Raw genomic sequence first — 13,845 nt, 5'->3', positions numbered from 1 at the left:
TGGGACTGAACACACACACTAGGGACTGCTGATGCCATCAGTACTTACAAAGTAAAGTGATGGCATTTGAACAAACAGATCTTTCTTGCCTGAATGATTTCTCCACCGATACTAAGATGTTGATTGCTTCAGTGATGTAGCTGCTCCTATGAGAGAATGAGGAAAGAATTCCTGTTTTTCTGTTGGTGGTAGCCCTATCCCACACATACAGAGACGGTGGGAAACACTAATTGTAGATGAGCGGAAATTTTGCTTTTATACAATGTTTGCACTGAATAGATAGTACATGTAATTTTGATCATCACCAGTTAGTAACAGATATCACCCTCAAATAGACATATAGATAATTGGTGTCTAATTTAGTAGCTAAATTTTAATATCTGATCCATTAGGGATGGATACAAGCGGAATGCTGAGTTTTATATGTGTTCCATTTCCACCCTATTTAAAAAGCCATTAAATCATTAACTCATTAATGGGCGTATAAATCTTGCCAGTGATGTCATGCTTTTTCCCGTATATGTGTATACCCTTACCCTTGCCTGACTGGAAAATCTCTCTCTGTTTTTCCCTCTCTCTCACACACACACATACACACACACACACACACACACAATATGCTCACACATACTCACTCAGGTACACAAATAACATCTTTTTAAATTTTTGCTGGACTCCTCTCTCTCTGTAAAAACAATCAGGATGACAATTTAAAAAAAAGAATTTGAAAGAAATATTTTTCTTCCTCTTCTCCTCTCTGGCTGCCTCCCAACAAACTAAGCTATGCAGTTCTGGATTCTGTCTGACACATCTTAACTACTGACATTTAGCAGATGCTTCTCCAAGAAATGGGGGAGGGCGAAGGTGAAGCAGGGGTGTGATAGAAGTAATTAGACTAACGAGTCTCAATTATCAAGATGTTCCTGCAGTGTCCCCTTCTGTTAGCCAATCTGGACCAGGAAGGCTGTCTTTAGGGAAGGAAAGGTTGAGTGAAAAGATGCATCGGTTTGTATCTACAATAGGATAACTCATAAAGTTTAAAGAAGTTGCAAGTCTAATGTCCATACCAAACAATAAGCAGGTAAACCCAAGCCTTAATCTGTATAGGATCATTGAACTGGCAAAACTAGACTGAGAGAGTTTAGTTTTGCAATTCTCTCCTCAGGTGCGGCCCGTTGATATGGCTGATTTGATACGTGATGGTCTACATTAATGTTAATGATAAATAATTCACTTGCTTCTTTCTGGATGCATCTCACATACTGGCAATGCTTTGATAAAGTCCAGAGAAGTCCAGGTTTTCTTGCTCAGCTCAGAAATTCAATTTATTCTTTCAGGAGTAACTTCTGTACATGTGTAAATTTGTGTCAGCCCTCCTTCACTTCAGTTCAGTCGCTCAGTCGTGTCCAACTCTTTGCGACCCCATGAATCGCAGCACTCCAGGCCTCCCTGTCCATCACAAACTTTACACTACTGTAAATGTGTGGTACTTTCAGTTCTACTTTGAACAAGCTGTAATACCTGCTGTTTTCCTCATTGATTAATGAGTTAAACAAAATCTTTGATGTGTTGATTCTACATCTGTATAAGGGCCTTGTGTATATACTGTTTTAAGAATTACCTTTTGCCATCCTCTTAATAACTGCCCCTCTTCATTTTTTTTTGCTTATTTTAGTTAGTAATTTCTATAGCTTGTACCAAAGAGTTCTCATTATTAGGAAAAAAATTTGTTTTCAATTAGAACAGTTGATTTGCCAAAACAAATCATAATGAGAAGGTTGTTTTGAGATTTTAAGGTTAGCATAAATAAAAGTAAATAAAATCTTCCCAGGTGGCACTAGCGGTAAAGAATCTGTCTGCCAGTGCAGGAGACTTTTGTCAAAAAGAGATGTGGGTTCAGTCCCTGGGCTGGGAAGTTTCCCAGGACTGGGAAATAGCACTCTGCTTCAGTATTCTTGCTTGGAAAATTCCATGGGCGGAAGAGCCTAGTAGTTCATAGGGCTAGAGTTCATGGGGCCATAAAGAGTTGGACATGACTGAGCACAAATCAAAATATGTTTATGAAGTAATAAAACATTCTTTTTTAAAGTGTCATAAAATATTAGTGCCTATTGCTAATGAATGGAATTGAATGGTATTAAGAGAATACTTGTTAACACTCTGGTGATACTCCTTCATGTTGGGGATGAAACTACTAAAGGTATTGATTTTTTTAAGGTAATAATTTGGAGCTTCACTGTCGTTAGGTAATACAATAGGCAGAAGGAAAATTTCTAATTTTTCAATGACTTCTTCAGCATTTTTTATTAGTGTCCAGGAGGCACTACTGGTTTCCATGGCTGCATATTACTTTATGCTATTTTCTTTTTGTGTGTTTTTGGTTTTTGCTGCCTTAGTTTCAGAGGTAAACTTTCAAAAAACCCACGGCAGGATGAGTTACAGACGCTGTCATGCTTGGTTGTACTGTGTGTTGGTTTTGTTAGTTTCAGAGCCTGACTTCTCCTGACCCCACCCTAAGACTGTGAGCTCTGTTCCACTTACAGTCCTGTAATCTCAGAACTGCCAGCTATAATGAGCGTAATTCCAGCAATCTGGCAGGGCTACAGCAGAAAGCGTTGAGGAGTCTGGATTTGCCGCATGAAGGCCTTAGTGACCTCTGTTATTTTGGTATTTGAAGATCAAGATGCTTCTTGGGACAGATGATTGCCCCTGCTAAGAAATTGAGGGCACAAGTAGGCATGGAATTAGTCTAATTCAACATGAAAGGAAAGTTACACATTTTAATTAATACTATTTTTAGGTAACTACTCAAAGAGTGTAGTAAGACAAAGTTCATTAGCAATATATTTTCTCTTTTTTTTTTTAATCACATGTTAACCATTGTGATCAGCAGAATGCTAAGATGCTGCCCCTACCCCCAAATTTTCATCCTTGGCATGCATGCCCTGTGGAATTCTCTCCTCTTCAGTGTGGCTGGGAACAAGGACCGTGACAGGATATCAATCCAGTGATTAGGTCACAAATTGACTTTGAGTTCATCAGAAAGGAGATTATTTTGGGTAGGCCTGCCTGAATCAGCTGAAGAGGTGAAGGAGGGTCAAGTGTTGGAATCCCTCTCCAGGCTGGCATGGAAGAAGGCAAGCGAAATGTGACCTGTCTTGGAGGAGGACCATGTGGCTGAGGCAGCCTCTAGGGGCTGAGAGTGAGCCCCGATGACAGTTGACAAGGAACAGTCCACCCTGTAAGAAGTTGGATTCTGCCAATAACCCGAATATGCCTGGAAGAACACCTCAAACCCCAGGTGAGCCTGCAGCCCTGCCAGCACCTGGGTACCAGCCTTGTGAGGCCTGAGCAGAGAACCCCGTTCCATCACGCTCAGCCTTCTGACCTGCAGCATCTGGGAGATAATGAATGGGTGGTTTTCAGCCACTAAGTCTGTGGTGATCTGTTATGCAGCAAAACAGACACAGCCACTCTTCAGAAGTGGGCATTACAGACTCCAAAGGACATGCTTATTGTAACTGCAGACCTTGAAAAAACAACGAGAAGAGAGGGAGGCCCTTAGGGAGAGTCCATGCTAAGCAGTTTCAGTAGTAGAAGAGAGTCTGCTTAGGACGCCCTGTAGAACTTGAACGCAGGCTTGCTGTCTGGTACGACAAAACTGCTTTTTGTGCAAAATTGGGCAAGGGATCACTTTCCCCCCATTCTGTTGTGGCCTGATCCTTTTATAAAATAAACATAAATTGATAGAAAAACAAAACTTTTTAAAAAGGACATTCAAAATATAGGTCTCAATTTTTTACTGTTCAACAGCCATAAAATTACTCTGCCAAACTGCCGTGTGGTGGTGGTTTAATTGCTCAGTCGTGTCCGACTCTTTGTGACCCCAGGGACTGCAGCCCGCCAGGCTCCTCTGTCCATGGGATTTCCCAGGCAAGAATACTGGAGGGGGCTGCCATTTCCTCCTCCAGGGGATCTTCATGACCCAGGGATGGAACCTAGGTCTCCTGCATTGCAGGCAGTCTCCTGCATTGCAGGCGGATTTTTTACTGACTGAGCCACCAGGGAAGCCCTAAATTGCCATGCCATGTTCCAGATGTTTGTTCTCAACTTCAGTGGTTATCTTATTGCACACCAGTTACAAATGAAAAAACCACCAGCACTATGGGAACTATGGTCTGAGGGGTGCTGGGCTAAGAGACATCAAATACTCAGAATGCCCCTTGCTTCTGTGCCTAGAATGGATATCTAGTGTTCAGCAAAGATGATTTGCCCATGTTCAGATAGGGTTGTGCCTAATAATAGATGGATGCTATCCAGTTTGGGGGTTAGTTGGTTACTTTTTAGTTTGGTATAAATGGGCCCCTTGAAATTACAATTAATAAAAAACAACACACACATTGAATAACTCCAGCTCCACGACTTAAAAGCCACTGGGTCTTGGAAAGTTTCTTAAGCTTGAGAGATTTCATTTCTCTTATTTATAAAAATGGCAATAATATTAGTAATCTGTCTCATATGGTTGTGAAGATTAATGAGGTAACATGTATGTACGTGTTTTGTAAGCTGTTAAGAACTCTACACATATGTGAATTAACAGTATTACTATTCCCAAATTCTCCCTCAATAATTCATTTCAGCATGCCATGCCCAGAGGAGAGGAAATTAGAAAAATCTGACCATGTGTTCCAAACAACTTGATTTTACTTGTACTGTTAGTTTCTGGGAATGCTTGGGAGCTAATGTGTGTGTGAATTGCAGATACTGAAAAGATCTCTTTGTTAGATTAACAACAGGCTCCTCTGCATATCTTGTTTATGTGCACAGGGCTCCTAATTAATAACATAAGTGGGGATAATGGTCACTGAATTCCGCCCTCTAATCATGGCCTCCATTTTGCAGTTACCCTCAGGGGTATGAGAGGCAGGAGTGAGCCGTGAATAACTCCCACCATGCTGCCTGCTGCCATCTGTGAGCTCCACGGCCTCACGACAGCACAACTTCTAGAAATGGAATTAGGGGAAGGAAGGCAGCAGCCTCGGGCTTTACAACAAGAATCCGGCTCCATAACAGAGCCCTGCTCAGTGAGACTGTCCAGCGGCGCATTTATTTTAGACATAAATAGAATAACAATTTTAGATTACTGCAAGTATTTTCCTTCACTCTTCTAAGATTAAAATATCTCTCTCATGTGTCTCTCCTATCTTCTCTGTTTAAAAAAATCTCTTTAAAACAGATTTACTGTCTGATAGTCTCATTCCAGTTTGAAATTAAAAGGCAGGAACAGTATTGGGGCCTCCTAGCTGGGTTTTCTTTTGACCTTCTATAGAAAAAAAAATTCCTTTAAATATGTTTTCTAGTTCACTATCCACTGCAGATATTTCTTATTTTTATGAGTAAAACTACAAAAAAAAAAAAAAAAAATCCTTCAGAGAGGAGGCAATCTCTAGTGACTGACTTGCCATAAATCACTTTGTTTATTTAATATGGCCTCGGTTTCATACCACATTCATGCCTTCTGTATTATCCCAATAATACAGTTTAATAAAAAGATTCTGTTGTCTTACAGAATCTTTATGAAAACTGAGTATGTCTTGGGTGTGGGGGAAACCAAGAAATAATATATTTTATCTAATGAGAAAGCACATTTTTTAGATACAGTGGCTGCAGTTGGTGGGTGATCTACAGTTTAATAAGCAGACCTAATAGGCACACTCCCAAGCAAAGACCAGTGGAATGTTCAGGGCCACTCAGCTGTTGACAGTGACCTCAATTAAAAAAAAATTTTTATTGGAGTATAGTTGCTTTACAACATTGTGTTAGTTTCTGCTTACAGCAAAGTGAATCAGCTGTATGGATGCATATGTCCTCTCTTTGTCACGGAAGAGCATTGAGTAGAGCTCCCTGCGCTCCGTTCTTACTAGCTACCTGTTCTATACGTAGCAATGCGTGTATGTCAACCCTAAGCTCCCAATCCACCCCACCTCCCCACTCCCCACTTGGGGTCCACACCATTTGTTTTCTATATCTGTGTCTCCATTTCTGCTTTGCAAAGAGGCTCATCTGTACCATTTTTCTAGATTCCACATATATGCACCTATATATGATATTGTTTTTCTCTTTCCGACTTACTTCACTGTGTATGACCGTCTCTAACCCACCTGTGGGGCATCCCCTGACAGTCCATTGGTCAGGACTCTGCGCTTTACTGCCAAGGGCCCAGATTCAATCTCTGGTCTGGGAACGAAGAGCTCACAAGCCATGTGGTTCAGTCAAAAACAAAGACCATACCTATGTCCCTTTAAATTACAACTAACAGCCAGTGGAACACTTAATAGAATTAGAGTGAATAGGTTCATAAAAATGATAAAATAGAAAACATTTTAATGATAAGAACTATGAATGACAGCATTTTAAGGTAAGTATTGGTTACATCATAGAGTAAGGGGGGAAGAGGAAAGAATTCAGTGAGTTTTCTCAGTTTTTCTGGACTCTATGCTACGTGTTATGCTTAGTCACTCAGTCGTGGCCAACACTTTGCAACCCCATGGACTGTAGCCCACCAGGCTCCTCTGTCCATGAGGATTCTCCAGGCAAGAATACTGGAGTGGGTTGTCATTCCCTTCTCCAGGGGATCTTCCCAATCCAGGGATCGACCCCATGTCTCCTGCATTGCAGGCGGATTCTCTACTGTCTGAACCACCAGGGAAGCCCTCCAACTCTATACAAGTCCCCAAATCAGAACTTCTCTTCCTGTGCTAATTCATATTCTATTTTACTTAAAGTTCCACCTTATTCAAGTGAATTATGGGGTACCCATAGTTAGAGGTATAATTTAACTGTGACCTTCTATGCCCAGTTCAATAAGAGCTCTTAGCTCTGTGGCCTAAAATGTGTTCATTTAGGTTCTGGCACAATACTAATTCCTGTGTTTATAGTAATATTAACAACCAGGACATACCTCTACGAAGCACTCTGTGTAGCTCTTAAGTCTTCCAAACAATACATCTTGTCCATATACAATGTCTGCTGCTACTGTGAGGTTGACACTATTCTGAGTAAGAAGCCAAGGATATGCCAGGTTCTAGCCACATCTTTCGGAGAAGGCAATGGCACCCCACTCCAGTACGCTTGCCTGGAAAATCCCATGGATGGAGGAGCCTGGTAGGCTACAGTCCATGGGGTCGCTGAGTTGGACACGACTGAGCGACTTCACTTTCACTTCTCACTTTCATGCATTGGAGAAGGAAATGGCAACCCACTCCAGTGCTCTTGCCTGGAGAATCCCATGGACGGCGGAGCCTGGTGGGCTGCCATCTACGGGGTCGCACAGATTCGGACACGACTGATGTGACTGAGCAGCAGCAGCAGCAGTCACATCTTTAAATCTGCTATGATTTAAGTCTACCAGCCATGGAACTGAATCAGGGGATGAGTAAGTAAGAACCAATAACAAGGTTTTAGAAGGTGGCACCAAGGAAAGTTACAACATAGGATAGAAGCAAAAACTGAAAGTAAGGAAGATAACTGGTTTGGACATGAGTGACTTGAGAATCCAGCTAGAAGGATCCTTTTAATTAGCTTGTTTGTCTTGGCTCTCCTCCACTCAATCTTTAAACCTGTGTTCTGTTTTCTGGTCCAAGGTTTTCCTGGGAGAAATTATCTGCAAATAGTATGTCTATCCAGGCACAGCTTCTCAAGCTTGTGAAAGTGTTAGTTGCTCAATTGTGTCCGATTCTTTGCAACCCCGTGGAAAGTAGCCTGCCAGGTCTTCCTCTGTCCATGGAATTCTCCAGGCAAGACTACTGGAGTGGGTTGCCATTCTCTTGTTCAGGGGATCTTTCTGACCGAGAGATTGAACACGGGTCTCCTGCATTGCCGGCAGATTCTTTACCATCAGAGCCACCAGGGAAATCCATTCTCAAGCTTAATCCCTGTGAATGCATCTTCTCCATTTCAGTATGTTTCTGAAGATTCCAGAGATTCATTGACTTCTTAGTCCTCAATTCCTCTATTTTTGCACACACCTCTTCCTTATTCTAAGTTTGGCCATATCTGTCTTCCTCCATACTCAGGTAGTTCCCTCCCTGGCTTTTGTATGTCTTGCTCTAATTTCCTTGTTTTTATGACTCGATTATTTATTTTTGTACCTGATGACTACCCTTGATTCTTTTCATCTGTGTGGCATTAACCAGAGCAGCTGGTCCTTCTGTTAGCTCCTCGCATTGACATCTCTCTATTGTCTCACATACAACTGGATAAAAATAGCAATAGCTTCTGCCAGCTTTGGTTATGGATCAAATTGCTAACATCCACTGGATCATCGAAAAAGCAAGAGAGTTCCAGAAAAACACTTACTTCTGCTTTATTGACTACGCCAAAGCCTTTGACTGTGTGGATAACAACAAACTAGAAAATTCTTAAAGAGATCGGACTACCAGACCATCTGACCCGCCTTCTGAGAAATCTATATGCAGGTCAAGAAGCAAAAGTTAGAACTGAACATTCAACAACAGACTGGTTCCAAATCAGGAAAGGAGTACATCTAGGCTGTATATTGTCACCCTGCTTTTTTAACTTATATGCAGAGTACATCATGAGAAACGCTGGGCTGGATGAAGCACAAGCTGGAGTCAAGATTGCTGGGAGAAATATCAATAACCTCAGATATGCAGATGACATCACCCTTATGGCAGAAAGCAAGGAAGAACTAAAGAGCCTCTTGATGAAACTGAAAGAGGAGAGTGAAAAAATTGACTTAAAACTCAACATTCAGAAAACAAAGATCATGGGTTCCGGTCCCATCACTTCATGGCAAATAGATGGGGAAACAATGGACATAGTGACAGACTTTATTTTCTTGGGCTCCAAAATTACTGCAGATGGTGACTGAAGCAATGAAATTAAAAGATGCTTGCTCCTTGGAAGAAAAACTATGACCAACCTAGGCAGCATATTAAAAAGCAGAGACATTCCTTTGCAAACAAAGGTCCGTCTAGTCAAAGCTATGGTTTTTCCAGTAGTCATGTATGGATGTGAGAGCTGGACTATAAAGAAAGCTGAGTGCTGAAGAATTGATGCTTTTGAACTGTGGTGTTGAAGAAGACTCTTGAGAGTCCGTTGGACTGCAAGAAGATCCAACCAGACCATCCTAGAGGAAATCAGTCCTAAATATTCATTGGAAGGACTTATGCTGAAGCTGAAACTCCAATATTTTGGCTACTGATGCAAAGAATTGACTTACTAGAGAAGACCCTGATGTGGGGAAGGATTGAAGGCAGGAGGAAAAGGGGATGCCAGGGGATGAGATGGTTGGATGGCCGCACTGACTGGATGGATATGTATTTGAATGAGCTCTGGCAGTTTAGGTTGAATAGGGAAGCCTGGCGTGCTGCAGTCCATGGGGTCTCAAAGAGTTAGACATGACTGAGTGACTGAACTGAACTGAAAGAATCTGCCTGCAATGCAGGAGCCTCAGAAGACGTGGGTTCGATCCCTGGGTCAGGAAGATCCCCTGGAGAAGGCAATGGCAACCCACTCCAGTATTCTTCTCTGGAGAATCCCATGGAGAGAGGAGCCTGGCAGGCTACAGTCCATAGGGTCGCAAAGAGTCAGACACAACTGAAGCAACTTAGCATGCAGGCAAAATTGAATAGGTTTTTGTTTTGTTTTTTTCTTTAGTGTGTCTGTAAATTTCGTTTCAAAGGAAATATATATGTTGACCAGATAGTAATTAAAAGCATGCAATGTAAAGGAATATTCTGCAGGAGAGATTTTATTAGTCAACTTTTCCCCAGCCTCATTGAGATACCATTTATAAAAAAATAAAATCTACCCATTTTAAGTGAACAGTTGGATGAATTTTGCTAACAGAATACTGACCAATTTTGGTCAGACCAAAATCATAATACATAGTTATTGGTTGTAGGTTTTTCATAGAAGCCGTTTATAAGATTGCAGAATTTTCCTTCTAATCCTGGTTTGTTAAAAGTTTCTTTCTTTCTTCTTCTTCTTCTTCTTCTTTTTTTTTTTTTTTTTTTTACTAGAAATGGGACTTGAATTTGGTCAGGTACATTTCTACACTGGATTGAGATTGTCAGATATTTTCTTCTTTTTTGGTTAGTTAGTCTATTGTGTTGCACTGAAGAATCCTTTGAATGATAAACCAATCTTGCATTCCTGGAAAAACTCCACTTGATCACTATGTATTATCTTTTTAAATACAATATCAGATTCAAATTTTTTACTGCATTTTTTAGCATATTTTTTACTGTCAATACTTCAGCCACCTCATGCGAAGAGTTGACTCATTGGAAAAGACCCTGATGCTGGGAGGAACTGGGGGCAGGAGGAGAAGGGGACGACAGAGGATGAGATGGCTGGATGGCATCACTGACTCGATGGACATGAGATTGAGTAAACTCCGGGAGCTGGTGATGGACAGGGAGGCCTGGCGTGCTGCGATTCATGGGGTCACAAAGAGTCGGACATGACTGAGCAACTAAACTGAAACTGAAAAATGTCTAGTTTTGGTATCAAGGTAATTTTGGTTTTGTAAAATGACTTGGGGGTTATTATGGACTGAATGTTTGTGTCCCTCCCAAAGTCATATGTTGAAGCCCAAATCCTCAATGTGATTGTATTTGGAGATGGGGTTTTTAGGAGGTAATTTGGATTAGGAGAGTGGGGCCCTCATGATGAGATTAGAGCCATTATAAGAAGAGACTCCAGAGATCTTGAGCATGCCCTCTCTGTCTCTCTCTGTCTTCCTCTCTCTTCTCTTCCCCTCCCTCATGCACGCATACAGAAAACATTATATGAGCACACAGCGAGATGGTGGCCGTCTACAAGCCAAGAGAAGAAGTCTCAGATTGAAATCTACCTTGATGGCAACCTTGATTTTGGACTTCCCAGTTCCAGAACTGTGAGAAATGAATTTCAGTTGTTAAAGCCATTCAATCCATGTTATTTTATTGTGGCAGCCCAGCAGACTAAGACGGGGGACTGAGAGAGTAAATTCCTAGCATCCCTGAGGAGGAGAAAAGGGTCTGGAGCCCTAGAGAAGGAGCAAGGGGTCTGGGGAATCTCATGGAGAAAAAGACACACTTTTTTTTACATTGCTTTCTTTTAGTTATGATAGCAATGTATCTTGCTCAAGGACATATTTCTCCTTAATAAGGTTTTCTGATCGTGGGAGTGGGTCTAATAAGACCTTTCTATTGTTAGTTCTAATTTTGTTAATTAAGATGTATTTGTGGGAGTGGGTCTGGTAAAAGTATATAAGGCCTTGATAAGACTAGTGAGTGGGGGCACTCTCCATTCCCCTTCTGATGTCTATGTCAGAAGCTTTCTCTGTTCCTTCTCAATTTAATAAGACTCTGCTACACAAAAGCTCTTGAATTATCAAGCCTGGTCCCTGGTCCTTGAAGCTAAATTTTCTTTTTCAGAGATCACAAATCTATTCACCATAAGCTATGAGGACATACTGTCCATTTCAACTTTCTGGAAGAGTTTGTATAGAGTGAGCAGTTTTTACTCCTGAAATGATTGGTTGAATCCCCAGAGAAGCCATCTAGGACTGGAGTTTCCTTGTGGGAGTGTTTTTAACTACAAATTTAAGTTCCTTAATAGATATCGGATATTCCTTTTTTTTTATTTATGAGTGAGCATTGATATATTGTGTCTTTGAAATAATTTGCACATTCATTTAAGTGGTTGAATTTACTGTTTTTAAGTTTAAAGAAATAGAATTTCCTTATCATCCTTTTAATAGCTATAGAATCTTTAGTGATGTCACCTTTCTCATTTATTATATATTTTTAATTGAGATATAATTGACCTATAATATTTTATTAGCTTCAAATGTAGAACATAGTAAGTTGATATTTGTGTACATTGTGAAATAATCACCACAATAAGTCTAGTTAACATCTTTCACCTTACATAGTTTCAAAATGATCTGTCTTATAGTTCATATTTTCTCTCATGGCTAGTAATTTATCAAATTTATTACTCTAAGAAATACCTTTGGCTTCATTGATTTTCTTGTTTTTCTACTTTTTATTTTATTGATTGTCACTCTTGTCTTTATTATTTCCTTTCTACTACCTTTTTGGATTTAATTTGCTCTCTTTTTTTTCTAGTTTCTTAAAAGAATCCTGAGTTAATTGAGTTGATAGCTCTTTGTCTTGCTGAAATATGGTTATTTAGTGCTATAAATCCTCCCCTTACCAACACTGCTTTAGCAGCATCTCAGAAATTGTGTTACGCTGTGCTTTAATTTTAGTTATTAAAAATATTTCCAATTTCTCTTTTGATTTGTTCTTTTACCCATGACTTAGTTTTCAAAATATGGAGATTTTACAGTTAGCTTTCTGTGATTTCTAATTTAGTTTCCTCATTACAAAGGATATAAATTATATGAATTGAACCTTTTAAAATTTATTCTGACATGTCTTTTGGAGTAAAATAAAGTCTATTTTATAAACATCCTTTGTGTGCTTGAGAAATGCTGGGTAGTGTGTTTTAAAACACTCAGGTTAGGTTTGTTGATTGTGTTAAAATCTATTTTATAGCCTTAATATTTTACTTGCATTTCCTATCAATTATAGAGAGGGAGAGATATTGAAATCTATGACTATAATTGTGGGTTTCTCTACTTCTCCTTGTAGTTCTATGTTTTCCTTCATATATTTTGAAGCTGTGTTATTAGGGTGTTGTCTTCCCTCGTGGCTCAGATGGTAAAGAATCCGCTTGCAGTGCAGGAGAACTCTTTCATGTATTACATATTTTTATATTAGGCTATAAGCATTACATCAGGGTATAAATGTTTATGACTATTACATCCAGTTGATGAAACTATCCCTTTAACATTATGTAATAACTTTTGGGGGGTTTCCCTGGTGTTTCCATGGTAAAGAATGCGCCTGCCAATGCAGGAGATGCAGATTCAATCCCTGGGTCCAGAAGATCCCCTGGAATGGGAAATGGCAACACATTCCAGTATTCTTACCTGGAAAATCCCATGGACAGAAGACCCTAGTGGACTACAGTCCATGAGGTTGCAAAAGAGTCAGACATGACTTAGCAACTCAAAAACAACAATAACATTTTGCTGATAATATTCTTTGATCTGAAATACACTTTATCTGATATTTATATGGTCACTCGAACTTCATTTGAAAGTAGCATGGTGTAGCCTTCCCATTCATTTACTTACTTTTTATTTGAAGTGTATTTCTTGTAGGCAGCAAATAATTTGATCTTGTTTCTTTACCCATTCTGAGAATCACTGCCTATTGATTGGCATAGTTAGGCCATTTACATGGATTTTATGGACGTTATTTGCAGGTATGTTAGATCTCCTAATGTTGTACTATAGCTCCGTTCACTGAAACTGTTCATTTTTCCTCATTGTCTTTTATGTCTTTATTTTATTTGGATAGCTTCTATTGCTACGCCTTCAAATTCACTAATATTTTGTTTCACAAAGCCTAATCTTTTTTTAATTTTATCCAGTGTGTTTTCGTCAAACATACTATAGTTTTCATTACTGGCAGTTTGATTTGAGACTTGCTGCCATCTTCCATGCCTCTACTTCAGTTTTTTGAATACACTGTATTTTCATCTCTGTCTAGTAGTTTGTCAACTCTACTTGTAGTGATAATAACCATTATAATGTGCTTGTCTGCTAATTCTAACATCTGTTTTAGTTCTGGGCAGGTTTCAATTAACTGATTTATGTCCTTGTTATAGATCTTATTTCCCTGCTTCTTTTCATGCCTAGTAATTTTTTAATTGGATTAAAACACTGTGAATTTTACCTTATTGGATGCTAGCTATTTT

This window comes from Dama dama, chromosome 18 (assembly GCF_033118175.1).
Source record: "Dama dama isolate Ldn47 chromosome 18, ASM3311817v1, whole genome shotgun sequence".
NCBI lineage: Eukaryota > Metazoa > Chordata > Mammalia > Artiodactyla > Cervidae > Dama > Dama dama.
The sequence above is the reverse complement of the archived record's forward strand: the minus strand, read 5'-3'. Positions refer to the sequence as shown.